Source organism: Podarcis tiliguerta (genome assembly GCF_965153285.1).
Source record: "Podarcis tiliguerta genome assembly, chromosome: 7".
Lineage (NCBI taxonomy): Eukaryota > Metazoa > Chordata > Lepidosauria > Squamata > Lacertidae > Podarcis > Podarcis tiliguerta.
In genome coordinates, this window is record NC_139540.1 from 49,073,742 (window position 1) to 49,089,874 (window position 16,133).

The 16,133-nt window shown below is 41.1% G+C and overlaps 1 protein-coding gene and 1 long non-coding RNA gene across 4 annotated transcripts in view; one reads left to right on the forward strand and one right to left on the reverse strand.

Annotated features, from left to right (window-relative positions):
• Positions 1–16,133, forward strand: part of LDLRAD4 (low density lipoprotein receptor class A domain containing 4) — a 268,311-nt gene that overhangs the window by 149,969 nt on the left and 102,209 nt on the right. The gene's annotated exons all lie outside the window — the stretch shown is intronic.
• LOC310682000 lies at positions 335–1,897 on the reverse strand. Its single transcript, XR_014513711.1, has 2 exons — positions 1,536–1,897; positions 335–677 (listed from the first exon to the last, which is right to left on the reverse strand). It is a non-coding gene; the product is annotated as an uncharacterized lncRNA (long non-coding RNA).

The following is a 16,133-nucleotide window of genomic DNA, read 5'->3' on the forward strand; positions in this document are numbered from 1 at the left end:
GACTGAGGCTTCCTGTGTGAATACTACCATAGTGCACCAACTATTACTACAGGAGACTTGTAGACACTTTCCATATATCCATACAACCATCATTCTCTTCCCAAGAGCCCCGTCTTATAAATTAGGCACACACTAGTGGTGGGGAGATGTAGAGGGCATGGGCAAGAAGGATCCATTGAAATGGCTTCGGGGTGTGAACTAATTATGAATATGTCAAGGTTTATTTTTCTAGCTAGTATAGAATATATCATGTATTTGAGAAACAGATTGTTCCCCCCCCCATCTCTCACACATGAATAGTTTCTCCCACAAGGGAAGCTTACATTGTCCTATCCTCCAATCACATGCCTAGCGTTTATTCAATTACGCAGTATCCTGCTGCTGCTTGTTTCCCAGCTCTCCCAACGCATGTCCATCTCCTCTTCTGCTGCAGGTAGCCTGCTTGCTGCAGGTAGGGCAGGACTTGTTGGTGCTGTTTTCAGGTTTGGTGGCTGCTGCTTTGTGATTCTACTGGGTCCAGTTGCATGAAGAGGAAGCTGTTGGTGAAGGAGGAAATTGCTTTGGAGCCATTGGAAGCCTTTTGGTGGTTTCAGAATTGCATCTTTAGAAGAATGCAGTCACACGGCTTTTCTTCTTAGGGATCATTGATAATCTTCTATTTCATTAGGTGGAAGAATCTAACAAGAAAGGGGGGAAAGGAAACATGATTCCTTGTGAGAATCGTGCCAACAGCTTGTTTGCTCTTTGTCTGCTCTTAAATTTGCCCCTGCTGCCACCGTTTGCTGCAAAAGATCTTGGAAGGAAATAGTGTTTTGTACTTTATATACCTATTTATTATACACATGGCCAATATTTTGTATTTTATCTGATTTTGCACCTTGCAGCTTGTATTGTGTCTTGTTTAAGCACCTGCTTCCTGCTTCTGAATCCTACCTTTGACTAAGATGCTAACTTCACAGTTCAAATCCAGCCAAAGAGGCCCTAAACACATTTACTTGGATGTTAAGCTTACAGTCATACTTCCATTTACGTAACCCACTGTTTACATAAACTTTGGGATGTGCGCGCGGCAAACCCAGAAGTATTTTACCAGGTTTTGCCCCATGCACAGAAGCGCTTCTCAGGTTGTGGAAACCTCGGGATCTGACCGGACCTCCGGAATGGATCCCGTCCGCAACCACTGTATTTGATTTTGTGGGAACTTGTTTCCTTGTTATCTCCTTGCATGTAAAATTTCTCAAACTGATCTTTTATCAATGCAGATACATATGAGCAGCTAACAAGGATTAATATATTTTAACACAGCTTGACTGTTCTTTTTCTTCTGCTGCCAGTACTGTTAAGAATAAATGAAGAGTGAGTGTGAATCTAAATGGTATTAGTAGCTGTGAAGGAATGTTAGTTTGTCTGGATGAGTTATACCAAATAGTATGATCTTCAGTCTCTTCAGTCTCTTAAGAACTCTTCAAGAGTTCCAGCATTTGGGAAGCATGAAAGAGAGAAGGTCACATCAATAAGACGCGAAAGGAAATCACCTTTAGGGCTTGTTGCGTAGCCTCTGTGACCATTGTGCTCTGTATAGTCAGTTGCTGAAATCTGCTTCCCAGTTGTCAAGATCTTGCTTGTTTCTTTGGTGTTCCAAATTCTAAAATATTCTTTTGTTACGGAGCAGCTGCTGCAGAACCTCTAGCGATCTGACTTCAGTCTCTTGTCCTAATGGTAGGTGATGGCAGAACTAGCTCAGTAGCCCCAAAGGCTTGGTACTTTCGTTGTCTACACTGGAAGGGCTGTAAAGTCTTTTTAGGGTATAAGGGCCTTGCATAACTATTATTTGCCCTTTTCTTTATTCCTCTTCACTGCTGCAGCTGGACACTTTAAAGGCAGCATTTAGCCTCAGGACTGAGTTGCTGGCCCCTTTCCAAAGCATGATATCAACACGCTATTGCATTATGTTAGGGCTATATTGCACTTTAATGTATTAGTGTTGTAGAGTTGATGCTTTATAAACTTACCAAAATAATAATAATAATAATAATAATAGCCATTTGGACACAGATTAAATTAAATTCATGTGGCTGAATTAGTGTCATCATGTCACAGACATGTCACAAGGAAGCAGATGTTCCTGGGTAGCACACAGTAGCCTTATACAGTTTCAAAGTGGTAATGGCTGGAAGCAATTCTACCAGAAAGTTGGGAGTAAGTACTTTTATTTGCAAATGTTTTATTTTAGAGAACTTACTCTTGATGAATGAATGTGGAACAGCACAAGATGTAGAAAACCTTTAAGGAAGGCACAGTTTTGCAGGAAGGCAAATAAGGAAGGACAGAAGTTCAAGGAAGGAAATAATTAATAGTCTGCTTCAAAAGCAGATGTTCTGCTGCTTAGAAGAATCTACTTATAGAGACGTGACTTATATTTCTGCAAGTGCTGTTTGCTCTTTCAGGATCACTTGCTTCTGTCAAAGGGCCCATAGGAAATAAGCATTTGCTTTGGGGTCTGCTGAACACTCTGAGCCAATGGTCTGATCACAGCTTCTTCCTGCTAACACTTTTACGCAGTGGAAATTTGTGTACCTACTGGTTTGAAAGAAGGTCGGAATGCATCATGCAGATTCCTGCATTGCAGGGGGTTGGACTAGATGACTCTCCAACTCTATAATTCTATGATTTTGCCATGGCTTTGCTCAAATAAACCCCATTCATATGGAGTATGATAGTAAAGCTCCCTAACCATTGGTAAGGTGCTCTCTTTATGCTGCAATTCTATTGACAGGAGAGAGAAAGAACCTAAAGTGGTTGAACTGTAACGTCCATTGCCCTGGACAGGGTGGAAGTAAGGAAAGAGCAGCATTTTGTCACTCTTCCACTTTAACTTTTCTTTAACAATTTCCCTACTGTTGGGGAACAGTGGGAGGAAAGTTCATTAAGCCACTAAAGCAGCTCTAGAGTTGTCACCATTTCATCCCTGGATTAGGAGCATTTTGGAGGACTGGGAAGGCTAATCCTTTGAATCAACGTATTCCCCTGTTGCACCCCAGCATGCCTTCAATTTGGCCCTGGCATGCTCTCTTTTTGCTTCTAGTGATGTCAGAGCTCTGGCGACGTTAGGACAAGGACCAGTGATGTTTCTGTGTCGGTGGAGGAGGCATCTAAAGTTGGGTCCTCTTCTCCAAGGTTAGAGTTCTCTCACTGTCCTTGGAGAGGGAGATACAACACTTCATGAGGCTCTTGGGATGCTCTCCCAGGGACCATAGAATTGCAGAATTGGTGACGCAATTAGAATTGTTTCCATTTTGATTGGTGCATCATTGTGAGCTGCTCTGGTGCTTTGTGGGCAAGTTGTGGGGACAGCTCTATACATTGATTATATAGGGAGAAGGTGGAATTTGAAATGCTACATTAGGTCAAATCAGGGACCCATCAAACTCCCTCTCAACAGTGGCTACATCAGAATTCAGTTGTTTTAAAAACAGCCAGCTTATTCCCTGGTGTCTATACCCAGTCAAATTAATCCATGCACCATATATAGGAAACTCTGAAATGGGCTTATTCTCCATTCATATCATTTGTTCAACCTCTTGGCATGTTAGCCTGATACCCATTTTTATTCCAAGTAGATCTTGTGTTTGTTCATCTTAACCATTATGTATTAATTGCACTTGTTTCCTTCAGTTATGTGCATTGCATGAAAAGGTAAATAGCTGTTCATTGTTCTGTGATCAGCTTATGATTTTAGGAATACCCATAATGCCTCTTTTAAGAATACCTCTTTTCAGTGCCGGAGCGACTTTTCATGTAGAAAGCATGTTATTGTCTAGTGACTTAAATATTTATAAAAAATATTTAAACCACATTAAATTGGCCCACCTTGTTGTGATTTTTATAGAGGACATTGCCTTGAAACCAGAGCTCTTACCTGCCACCTTTCTTAGGTTTATGTCGGTAAAATGCAGTCATATGGTTCCACTCGTATTACCTCTCCTTTGGTAGCCATTTCATCAGGAAAAAGCTGTATGAGTCATTATTTGCCTGGTGGATATGTTGCCTTAATTCCTTTTCCTCTTTGTTATCTCTTGTTGCACAGAACAAAAGTGCAGTGTAGTTTCTTATTGAGCTCTTGTGCGAGAGAGACCACAAAGAAGAGGATTAACAGAGGTATTTACAAGTCGTGAGTAAACATTGCCAGGTGGAAAGAATTTTATAATGTCTGCACCAAACTGTTCTTGGCTGAACACAGTGTAACCAGTACTTTGTTTTTAATTAGCATGCTATTGTCACAGTATTTTTTTAAAAGGTAAAATGAAAATCTGGATGACACATTATATGCATGCGCTAATCTCTGTTGTTTTTTTAATGGTGGATACAAATGAAGTAAAGGAGATTGCTTGAAAACTATGAGAAAATGCTCTCATTGAGTTTATTGCTCTCTGAGGCTGCAACTGTATTCTTCCACACCACCCCAATCTCTGAGCAGTCTGGTGTTGAGTTAAAAGTGTAATTGTGTTTTATTATCTATTTATGATTATGTGTGTTCTAATGTGTTTGCTAACTTGCCTGTTATTTTTCTACAGGGAATCTGTACTTTGATGTTTGTTTGCACATCCTGGGGGCAGATGCCTGATTTTGGGAGGGTTAGTGCTATGAGTTTGTTGGTGGCAGACCCCTCTAATTAATTCCTGGATCCAACAAGGGTTAGAATTTAGTCAAAGCTTGTAGTGTTAACCTGGATCTGGCAAGTGCCAAAAGCGAATCAAGCTAGGCTGTCTTCCCCTCCCTCAACATATAAAACCAGAATTTAGAGGAGGGAGTTAGGAGTGCTGTGACCTAGGCTCAGGTTGTGTATATGTGTAAATAAACCATATATTATAAAAGATACCTCAATTTCTGAGTGGTATAAGATTCCAGAGGTTCCAGGTGTTTACCAAGAGTTAGTGTTTCCTTTTGGAAAGGAAGCACACCTCAAAAAGACCTCTTTTTTGCTGCTTTCTTTCCAAGGTCACATCATTCCTAACTCTCTAAACTCTGGCTTTATCTTTTGAGGGAGGGGTCCTCCACCCATTAGCCATCTTGCACCAAACCCAAGCCTTGATTAAATTCCAACACTTGCTGGATCCAGGGATTAATTAGAAGGGTCTGGCGCCGCAAACCTATAACAGCATAATTATTTGTAAGACCCACTGAATAGAGGGACTTATTTCTTAGTAAAAATACATAGGGTTGTGTTGTTGCATATTAGTGGGCTAGGGATGTCTAGCCCTCAGTCAGACTTCTTGTACCTCTAGCAGCTGTGGGCCAGGAAGACTCTCTTATCTGGCAATGAAAGCCTTCTCTTGTTGAACCTTTGTCTGCCATGCAGCTAGTAAGAGCAGAGGAGGCCAGCTTAAAAAGCCTAATTGAGCACATACATTGCAAGCAACCATCTATTATTTGTTGGTGCAACACTGAACTATGGTTTAGATTTTTGATATGGGCCTGTGTGTGTGTGTGTGTGTGTGTGTGTGCACAGGCACAGGCAGAGGGGAAAGAATAGGTAAGCAGGTCATGCTAATAACAAAAGAGGAGTGGGGAGAGAGTTGTGGAAAACTGACCTGTTTTTATGAAGATTTGCTGGACAGGGGAAGGAAAACAGGAAGTGCATTGTGTGTAAGAAGAGAGAAAATGGGTATGTTCTGTGGCTGTGATTTATTTACTGGCAATGGGGTTGGTGCTTTCTTTTGAAATTAAACTCTAACCCCATTGCCAGTAAATTACAGCCAGGGATAAATTACTGCACAGAGAGGTGCAGGGACATTGAATTGTATGAGTGATATACCATCACACTGTTAGCACTGCTTCTTCCAAGTACATGGGGAAGGAGGAAGCTGTAGTTGCTTAATAGGAAGGGGAAAGGATTCTGCATATGCGCAAATCATTTATTCATACTACTGTGTTATGGATTCACCATCTGATCTTGGGCTTCTTATTTATTGGTCTATCACAGTTTTTGAGCTGTATTAGTATCCCACTGAATCAGGAACAGTCAGCAAATGGATCCAGATCTATTACTGCTAGATCTCTGGACAATTTGTAGTAGATTGGCAAGGGATTCTACTTTCCAATTGCTGAACAGTATCAACTGTGAAAATACATTTTTTACCAATTAATTTTTACCATATTTCCACACAAAAAATTAACAAGAAAAAAAAGACAATTTCTGCTCTAAATTAGTTGACTGAAGTAAAGAGAGCTTGGGAAAATGCTAGATTTTTTTTGGTGTTTGTGTGTGTAGAAGGACTGTAAAACATAGGGGCATTGGAAGATGTTTCACCCTTAATCAGACCACTAGTCCATCCTTAAAGGGACATGGGTGGCGCTGTGGGTTAAACAGAGCCTAGGACTTGCTGATCAGAAGGTTGGCGGTTTGAATCCCCGCGACGGGGTGAGCTCCTGTTGCTTGGTCCTGCTCCTGCCAACCTAGCAGTTCGAAAGCACGTCAAAGATCAAGTAGATAAATAGGTACCGGTCTGGCGGGAAGATAAACGGTGTTTTCGTGTGCTGCTCTGGTTCGCCAGAAGCGGCTTAGTCATGCTGGCCACATGACCCGGAAGCTGTACACCGGCTTCCTCAGCCAATAAAGCGAGATGAGTGTTGCAGCCCCAGAGTTGGTCATGACTCGACCTAATGGTCAGGGGCCCCTTTACCTTTAGCCCATCCTTGCTCAGTGACTGGGAACAGTTCTCCAGGACTTCAGATGGCCTACCTGGAGATGCCAGGGATTGAACCTGGGACCTTTTGCATGCAAAGCTCTCCCACAGAGCTATACAGTCCTTGCACAACTATGAACACAGTTCTGGTACTGAAAAAAACCTCATAGGCCTGCCTTATAGCAGGGGTAGGGGACCTGTGGTCTCCCACTTGTTGCTTACCTGCAGCTCCCATCATCCATGGTCATTAGCTATGCTGACTGGGGCTGATGGAAACAGGAGTCCAACAACACCAGGAGACCACAGGTTCCCCACCCTGCCTCAGAGGAATTTAGCCCCCTAATTCTTAGTGTTTGCTCCCCTGAACTATTATTTTGCACCTTGCTCTGGTTGTTGGATCTTGAGCTTCATTTGAACCTGCCTACTCCTGCTCTGAACATTATGAATGTATATAGTGCATATATGTGAATATGTATTTGACTTTCTATGTAGTTTGTGGCTTTCCGTATTGCTTTTGTCATTTGCTTGTATGCAATTTTAGTTTCCAATTTCTGCTTATGCACATTTGAGTCTTCTTTATGTTAGAACCACCAACTTGCTCCAGGCTGCATTTCTGGCCTTTGCTCCTAGCTGTATACATTCATATGGATGAATATCGCTATTTTCATCTATGAAATGTTGGAATGTATGTAACTACAGTATCTGGGATATAATTTTTATCCAACAATATATCTTCCTTGAAACCATATTTACTTTTTTTTAAAAAAAGAAAAGTACAGGAAATTGCCAGTTGTCAGAAGAAGCTTTGCATTTCAGATTGCTAATGGCAAACAGTTTGCATAACCATACAACAGATGAACAAAAAACAGACCCTGGAACAAAGTTGGCTGTAGCTAGGTTTTATTTGGAGGAGAGAGAGGCTGGTTGTCACTAGAAGCTTGCATATTTTTATGCAATAATGGCTCAACAGCAATGTCACTTTTGGAAGACTTTCCAGCTTCCTTCTGTCATGAGCAAAATGTGCCCCCACCCTTTGGTTTATATCTTTCTATTGCATTAAATGTGAAAATATTCAGTCTTGTCTTATCTCTATAGGACAGCTTTTCAGGGAAGAAAAACTTAGGCAGCTGAATGCAATTTACTCAGTACTCAGGACATGCTTTTGAGATAATTTGATATTCATTTTAAGTCGAGCCACTCGTATAATCATCCCTCATCAATCAGATTTTATCAATTAAGTTACTTAAGGTAGTTGTGTGCATGGTTGTAACCTTGCCTTGTTTTTAAGCAGCCCCCATGACTCCCTTTTCTAGTTATTAACGCCCAGCTGGATTCTCCATAAGCTTAGCCTTTATATAAGGCTTGAAGTAAGGGGGGGTGGAGTGGACTTCAGCCGTGTTCAGAACAAGGAATGGAATGATGAAAGCCAACGCTATGATTTTCATCCAACAGGGTGCTGCTCTGTGTGGCCTACCTGGCTCTATAATATAGCACAGTTATCTTCTTATCTCCAGTGACTTTGTCCTTAGCAGGTATGCCTATTAGACATGGTAATGCTTCAAGAGGTATGCATACTTAAGTATTAATATTGATGACAGTAATAACAATAATCAGATTGGTAGCAGAATCAAATTAATGTGGTCTCCCGCAGCAGAAATATTTACCCGATGTGTCCTGCCAGTTAGAGAGATTGGCATTAAAGCTAGACATTACCTCATCTTCCTGGGCAGACAGCCTATTTCTATGCTAAGCAAGTCTGCAGGAGTGAACAACTGAATACCTGCCTGATTAGCTCTGCAGTGGCAGATCTTGGTTGGAAGTGATTTCCCTTAGTGCTTTCCCTCTTTTGCTTGCTCTCCATCTCTGCAAGCTTTGTCACTATGCATTATCAAACCATGTTTTTCATCTTGAAGGGCACGTTGCGGGTAAGATTTGCCAGACAGGTGGGCAAGTATAAATGCTGATCCAAATCGGAAAGGTCACGATGAACAGAAGGAAGAAAAGTAAATGTGTGTGTGTGTGTGTGTGTGTGGAATGAGTGTCCCCCTTCTCACCCTCTCTATATATCTGTGCCAGGCAGGTGAAACTAGATTAATGAGGAAATGCAAGATAAAGACCAGAAGGATTCTGCTATGAAAAGGAGATTTTGTTTTTAGCACAGGAGACAGTTCCAGTCTCAGGGAAGGTAGGAATTAATTGGCTGACAGCGATAAAGCTTTGTTCTTAGGATGCAAATCTTTTCTTATTGGAAATAAAATCCCATAAGATCTCTCCCACCTGGTACTTCTGTAGCTGTCTATTTTTGTGGATTTCAAAACACTTCACAAACTCTGTAGGATTAGACCATTCCTCCACATGTGCTTCACATAAGACAAAAAGCAGCAAGGGATGCTGGGTATTTGGTTCTGCCAGCAGTCTTCCTCTCCTTCCTAGAGTTAGTCTCTTCTGCTAATGATCTTTCATCCTCAGTGTGACTCAGAAGGCTGGTAGCTAAACTGTCCCCAAGGTCACTCTGTTAACAACTTTTGGAAATGTCAATGATTATTACTAGAGTCCTGACTCCTGTCGCTAAACCACTGCAGCTCTCTAGATTTGTGTTTTGTAGGAAAAAAACCCAGTCACATATAAATAATATGCTTAAGTAACTTTTAAAAAAAGAAAGAAAAGAGATCATAGTATTAATTCTTTTTTCCTTATTTGACTTGATAGAATGAAGAAGTGGCAAATCATGTGAGTTCCATGGAAAGCATTCACAGTAAGAAAGATAAGAGTTACACATGTATCAGAGTTTGGAAGCTTCTAATGTTCTAACAGAATTTGAAGCTTTTTCTGTCTCTCCCCTTTGTTGTATGAGTGTGCATGCTAGGGTGGGATGAGCATCTTTAGCTTAGTATTGCGACAGAAGGCAGATCAAGATTCTGACAGGATTCTGCAGCTTTCATTTCTCTTGTGTGTGCATGTGTTCACTTATTAAGGTTTAGTAATTTCAGTGCAATATTCAGTGCTATTTTTCTAGAAAAAGAGGTGCCGGAACTCACAATGAACACCTCCATCGTATTCTTAGAATGACAATGGCGCCCACCTGAGAGGTGCCAGGACTAAGAGGTGCCGGAACTGAGTTCCGGTGAGTTCCAGCTGAGAAAAACCCTGGCAATAAACATTGCATTGGATGGTGTCTGACCTTGTTGCTTTTCAGATGTATTTCCTTCAAGGCTTGCACATCTACGATACGAAGGCCAAACTTCTAAAAGCACCGAGTGTGTAATTTTTTTTTGGGGGGGGGGAGGAAAAAGGAAATAACCCTGCAACAAAGAGTTGTATACTTCGTCACAAATTCACTAGAAAAGCTAATCAAAATTGTTCTCTATACTTAGGTCTCCCAGCTGTGTTAAAACTGCTTACTCGTGGTTAGTTTACAAGGCTGCATTGTGGGCAGGATTGTATGGGGTCTTTTCCATGAAACTGTCATCCTTGATTGCATAGGAAAGACCCATGACATTGTGGCTAGCTTATTTAATTGCAGGCCTGGGTGGGACCTGCTCACCAATAAGAAACTTCTGTTCAACTGGAAGAATGTTTAAAGGGCACCTACACTAGCCTGGAAACCACCCATAAATTCAGGGCTTGCCCTACCATTTGGTTGAATGAGGCAGCTGTCTCAGGTGGCAGATGCTAAGTGGTGGGGAGTTGTTGGAAGAGAGAACTATGTATTCTGTGCGACCCGCACTACACTATCAAAGCTAGCTTACTGCTATTGAGTATGATGTTCCATTACCTAGTATTAAGGTCTTCCCCTCACCTTTTACATAGAATGGCAGAGAGGCATCATTTTTCCTTTGTCTCGGGCAGAAAAATGGCATGACCCATCCCTGTGTGGATCTACAGTGCAAGACCTTGATTCCTGATGTATTTGCAGGGGATCCTGTTGAATCTTGGCAAAGGTCTAATTCACAGGAGAGCAGGACCATGGCCAGCTCACTGTGGAGACACCCAAGAGCAACAAGCTTGCAATGTTGTTCCAGCAACTGTCTGGAGCCAATGGAGAACTAATCCTAGCCTTCACCAACTAGTACCCTTCAGATATTTTGGCTACAGCTCTCAAGTCATAGTCCAAAACATCTGGAAGGCACTAGATTGGCGAATGCTGTTTAAGTAGTCCCACTGTTAAGTTGATGTTTCAAGCTGTGCCCCATATGAGGAACCTGTTTGGGCTGTTCATATTCCTCAAGTGAAGGTTCCAGATGAATTGGGGGACTTCTTGCTACCCCAGGATATAGTGCAGTAGTGCTCAAAGCTCTGAGGAGGAGCCACATGAAGCAGGCAGGGTGCCTCCTCAGTCCATATAGATGAATACATTGCTGGCTTCTGAGATTTCCCTCCCATGAGGGTCTCTAGAAATGGGAATTCTGAGAATTTTATTTTTTATTTCCATGTAGACATTGCTTCCTGTCTAGAGATCTCAAAGCAGTTTACAACAGATAAGCACAATAAAAAATTGTTTTTCATAAAAAACCTGATAAACTATCTTTATCCATAAACACAATATAAATCCTGTTGTCACAGAAGCCACTTGAGACTCCAATGACAGGTTGGAATCAAGAACTACTCCCAGCCTGTTTTTTTTTTAAGTAGAGTGCAACCATTGCCAGAACAGGTTGTACACGTAATTCCTCAACACAGAAGCCACCCACCTATAGCATTTCTGTCTTATCAGAATTCAGCTTCACATTATTGGCCCGCATCCAGTCCATCATTGCTTCCAGACACGGGACCAACACCTCCACAGTTTCTCCTGATTCCAGCTGATGGGGACATAGAGCTCGATCTCTCTTGGGTGTGACGGTTGATTTTTTTGTCAAGCTAACACTAAGGAGGTCACAGTACAAGCAATCCACATCTTCTTGATTTCTGAACCTCCTAGGACTGAATCCAGGCATACATTCTGTCTGTCAAGCTAGCAAATGCCAAAGATAATTTGGACTTTTGTTAAGATATTTTCTCTTTAGTCAACTGAAGGATCAGTTACCACTGAACAAATCTGAGGTCTACTTTATGTGTTTTTGTTATTTCTGTGCATAGATTAATGGTAACATTTTAAGGCAGGAAGTGTGTGTGGTGTAAATATGTCACAGAGATGCATCTGGGACAGAGTTAATTTTGGTTGCTTGGCATATGTCCATTGTGTGCCTTCAGAAATGTGTGATTCCCCCCTCAAGCTGTTCACCCCATGACATCCGGTAGACATGCTGAAAACATACTTGCTATGTAAAGTGTGAAGTTGCCCCAAATTTGGTTCCAAGGGTAAAGATCTTAAGACTGAAGAATAAGGCAAGAAAAATACCAGAAAACTGAGCTGTTGAGGATGTACTGGGTTTCTTTAGGAAATAGTACAGTTTGACATATTAGAAAATAACACTTTTTTAGAAAATAAATAAATTTATATATATTTTTAAAACTACTAAATATTCATGTGTTTTGGATCTTTCTTTGTGTGTACTTGGAATATTTTTTTAAAAATTCAAGAGAGTTAAAGTTCAGTTGCAGGAAGTTTAGACAGCCAATCACGTTGAGAATGGGAGTGGCCCAGGCTTTCAGGAATGTATATAAGCAGTTGCTTTGCCCCTGTTTCCCAGTTATGTAGTTCAATAAAGGTTCTTGCTATTATCACTGTCTCTTTCCTCATGGAAACCCACCTACACTCCACCATGCGTGCAGCCTGTCGGAAACACCCAAACATTGTAGATCCACTTGTGTCCTGTATATACTTTTGGTCATGCAATCATTCATGCACTACAGAAATAATAAGTACTGTTCATGCAGGATGTGTTTTTTTAATGTCATGTACTACCCATTTATGTATATAAGCCTTAAAGAATGGATCCTGTAAGGCTAGTCTTCAAACACTGCAGTAAAATCCGTTGAGAAATTATGGTGTTCACATTCTTATTAGGTGGTTAGGCACTCAATTAACCACTGTGTGCATGGAAATTTCTGTTTGCTTGGGAATAATTTCATGTTTGATCAACATGGCCCTGAAAGTTCTTTCTGCTTAGTGGGATGATAAAATATTTATGGATAGCAGATCTTTACAAATGTCCAAGGGGATTTAGCAATTCAAACATAATTAAAAGAAATATCAAACAGGTACCTCTTCAGTTTCTGCCTCTGAAAGGAAAGAGTGAAATTATACTTCATGGAGCAGAACTATTAAATGTTCTGCCCTTTAGCATCTCTTGAGATCATAAAAGTGTTGTGCAGTATTTTATAGTCTGATTAAGAATATGTTACCATGATTCAGATGGTGAATGCTAAATTGAACATTCAGATTACAGTGGTACATGTGGAATATTCTGGAATCAGGCACTACCCTCCTGGGATCCTGTCCATGTTTGTGTTGCTCCTTCTGCTGCAGTACTTTCTTATCTTTAGGGAAGAGGAGAGAAAAGGGGAAATACTTCATGTTTCAGGGCGAAAACTGTTGTTATTGTTCAACGTGCAGTGATATTTCAGGAAATACAAGCAGTCCCTCCTGTCTTAAGGAGGTAAAAACCTGAGTGTGGATGTCATACTAGAATAGAGTAAATGCTATAGCTTGCATTTCTTTTGTGTGGTTCAGGCTTTTCCTAATTTCCCCTGGATTCCCTTCCAAAAAGAGTCTGAACAGGGGAAACTTAACAGTGTTTAATTTACACTTGGCTGTGAAAAGCTGCAGAGGGGGGAAATCTAAATCACCCAGTGCTGAAGTGTCAGAGAGTGAAGCAGTTACACTATCATTGGTGCAATAAGATTTGATGTTTAAAGCAGTCTGAGGAGTAAAAATGCAGGTTACCTTTATAATGGATTTTCGAGACTGGGTATGAGATTTCGTTTAGGTTATGATTTAAGACTTTATAAGAAAGAGCTCACACAGTGGAACAAAACCGGGGCAACGGGAATGTTGCATTACCACTTAAAGCACTTAAAGATGGGACCACCATTGTGTTCTCTTTGGTTCAAAAGTGGCACACAAGGTGAGGTAGAGTCACTCAGTTAACTTCCTGAAAGCTGGGACACTGATGCTTACCAAGAGGGAGAGGGACAAGGCGGTAGGGTGGTTGGCATGGTGTGATCCACTGGCTGGAGTGCTGGATTGACTCACAGGCAAGTTTACACCACACCAACCTCCCCACTACTTTGCCCTTCCCCATCTTCCCTTCTGGTGGCTCACCTGCTGGTGAACTAGCATAGCAGCTCCACTCCACCCAGCGAGGCATTTCTGCCATGCCACTGAGCATCTGGAACATGCGCAGCCCATTATGGAGTGATCGCCATTGAATTCATAGGATTGCAGCCTTACAGTGCATAGGATTGTGCTGTTAGAGAAAGGTTTGACAGGCTTTAAAGAAAAGTTAGCACTGTTTCTATTAAGGCTGCTAAGATTGTTGGCAAATAAGTTGAATATCATACCTGACAACATCAGATTGCTTTTATCCAAGGACAACAGTTGGGGGATAATTACTTGGACAACCTCAATTATGAATAAATGCAGTCTCGCCAAAGGAGAATTGATGTCACAGTTGTCACTGATGTTGAATGGTTATTTCTGCTTTAAACTTTACGGCACTTAAGTAAGGTCCTTTAAAAATGGTACAAAAGCTGTCAACACTAAAGTAGGTAGAATGAATGATGCAGATTAATGAACAGGTTTCAGAGAAAATTGGGCTTCAGAGAAACACCTAGCAAAAATGTCTTCTCTCATCTCAGGCATAGAACCTCTAGCCATGTTTGATAACACCAGTATAAGAGATTAGCTGTGCATTCTAATGTAAGTCTAATTTTTCAGGTTAAGTTTGACCAACAATAATTTTAAAACAGTCTTTGCTCCAATTACATAATATTAATCTCCTCCCATCATAACATTATTTTTCATTATGTAAAACAGTCTTTGTAAATGATTAAACTGCATTAAATTAAACTGAGTTATTGGGACATAAGTTATTTGTTAAAGAACAGCTCAGGGTTGGAGATGGGTGAAAATGCTGACTGCTCTTTGATTGTAAAAGCCAGCATTTCTCTCTGTGGGACCACTGTGCTAATATCAGAGATAAGCCTCTGCCTGCTGCCTTTTACTGTCAAAGGGCAGACAGAAGCTTATCTACAGTCTTAGCACAGCGGTGCTTAGTGGTGAGATCCGAGATCCCTTAGCTCCAGCTAAACTATTAAATATGGTTTATCATAACATGGGAACGCTACCAGTGTTTTCTCATAATGCCAGACCACTCTTTAACATTACATCCGAATGCAGCCTTTCAATTTGAGCAGTCTTTTGTAAGAGTTAAATGGCTAAACTACCAGCACTTTATCAGTGTAGTGTAATGAATGAAGCGATCATTTCTGGAAATGATTTTAGTTTGATTGTTTCTTTCTTGGCTGTTTTTGTTATGAGTATCTCATTTTGGGACTGAATGCTGGAAAACGTTTTTTCCAAATGAATCAAGGGAGCAATTCTAAAGATGGCCAAAGGTTGGCTGAGGGTCCATCAGAAGCAGTGTAACCTTCACTCTGCCAGTAGGAGGACTGCTGGCCAAATGTCACTTACACCTCAGGAAGTAAACTCTGTTAATATAGATGTCCCTTTGATGGTGTTCCATTGGCAATGGAGGCCAAAACAGGGGTAGTAAAAAATCCCCATAGTCCTCCTTGTTCCTGTACATCCAAAAAAGTGAGAATTGGGTATAGTTCATTCCTTCCATTGACATTTGTTCTAGCCAAGGTAGAAAGGGGAACTGTCTTCCTCTCCTGCCCTGGTCACAGCAAACTGGCAGGGATTCTGCTCAGCAACAGAATTATACCACTACAGCCTGAGGATTGATCTGTTTATACAAATTGAGATAAATATTCAATAATATGATTTCTCCATATGAAAACTTTTGTGGGGGTGGGGAGGATGGCACCAATTCCACTTGTTTCGGGGAGGGTCGTCGTGTGTAACTGGTATTTGTCATCTGAAAAATGAACAAGACTATAAAAGGTAAAGGTAAAGGACCATTGGACGGTTAAGTCCAGTCAAAGTTGACTGTGGGGTGTGGCGCTCATCTCGTTTTTCGGGACTACTGGTTCAAGCACTGGTGTTAGTCATGTGTAGTCAAGTTTCTTTGTATTTGGTCAATGTGCTCAAAATCAGTGTGATCTAGTATTTAGATGGTTTGACTAGGATATTGAAAAATCAGGATTCAAATCCTCACTCAGCCATGAAGCCCACTGGGGGGCCTTGGACAGTCTTTGAGCCTAACTTACTACACAGGCTTGTTGTGAAGATAAAATGGAGGGGGGGGGGAGTATGCACACCACATTGAACCCCATGGAGGAAAGATAGTATGTAAGTAGTAATAATGAAAAATAATAAAATTGTATCAGGCATACTGTCTTAAAATAGTAAAAAAGAGATTAACAGCTCAAATCTATGCA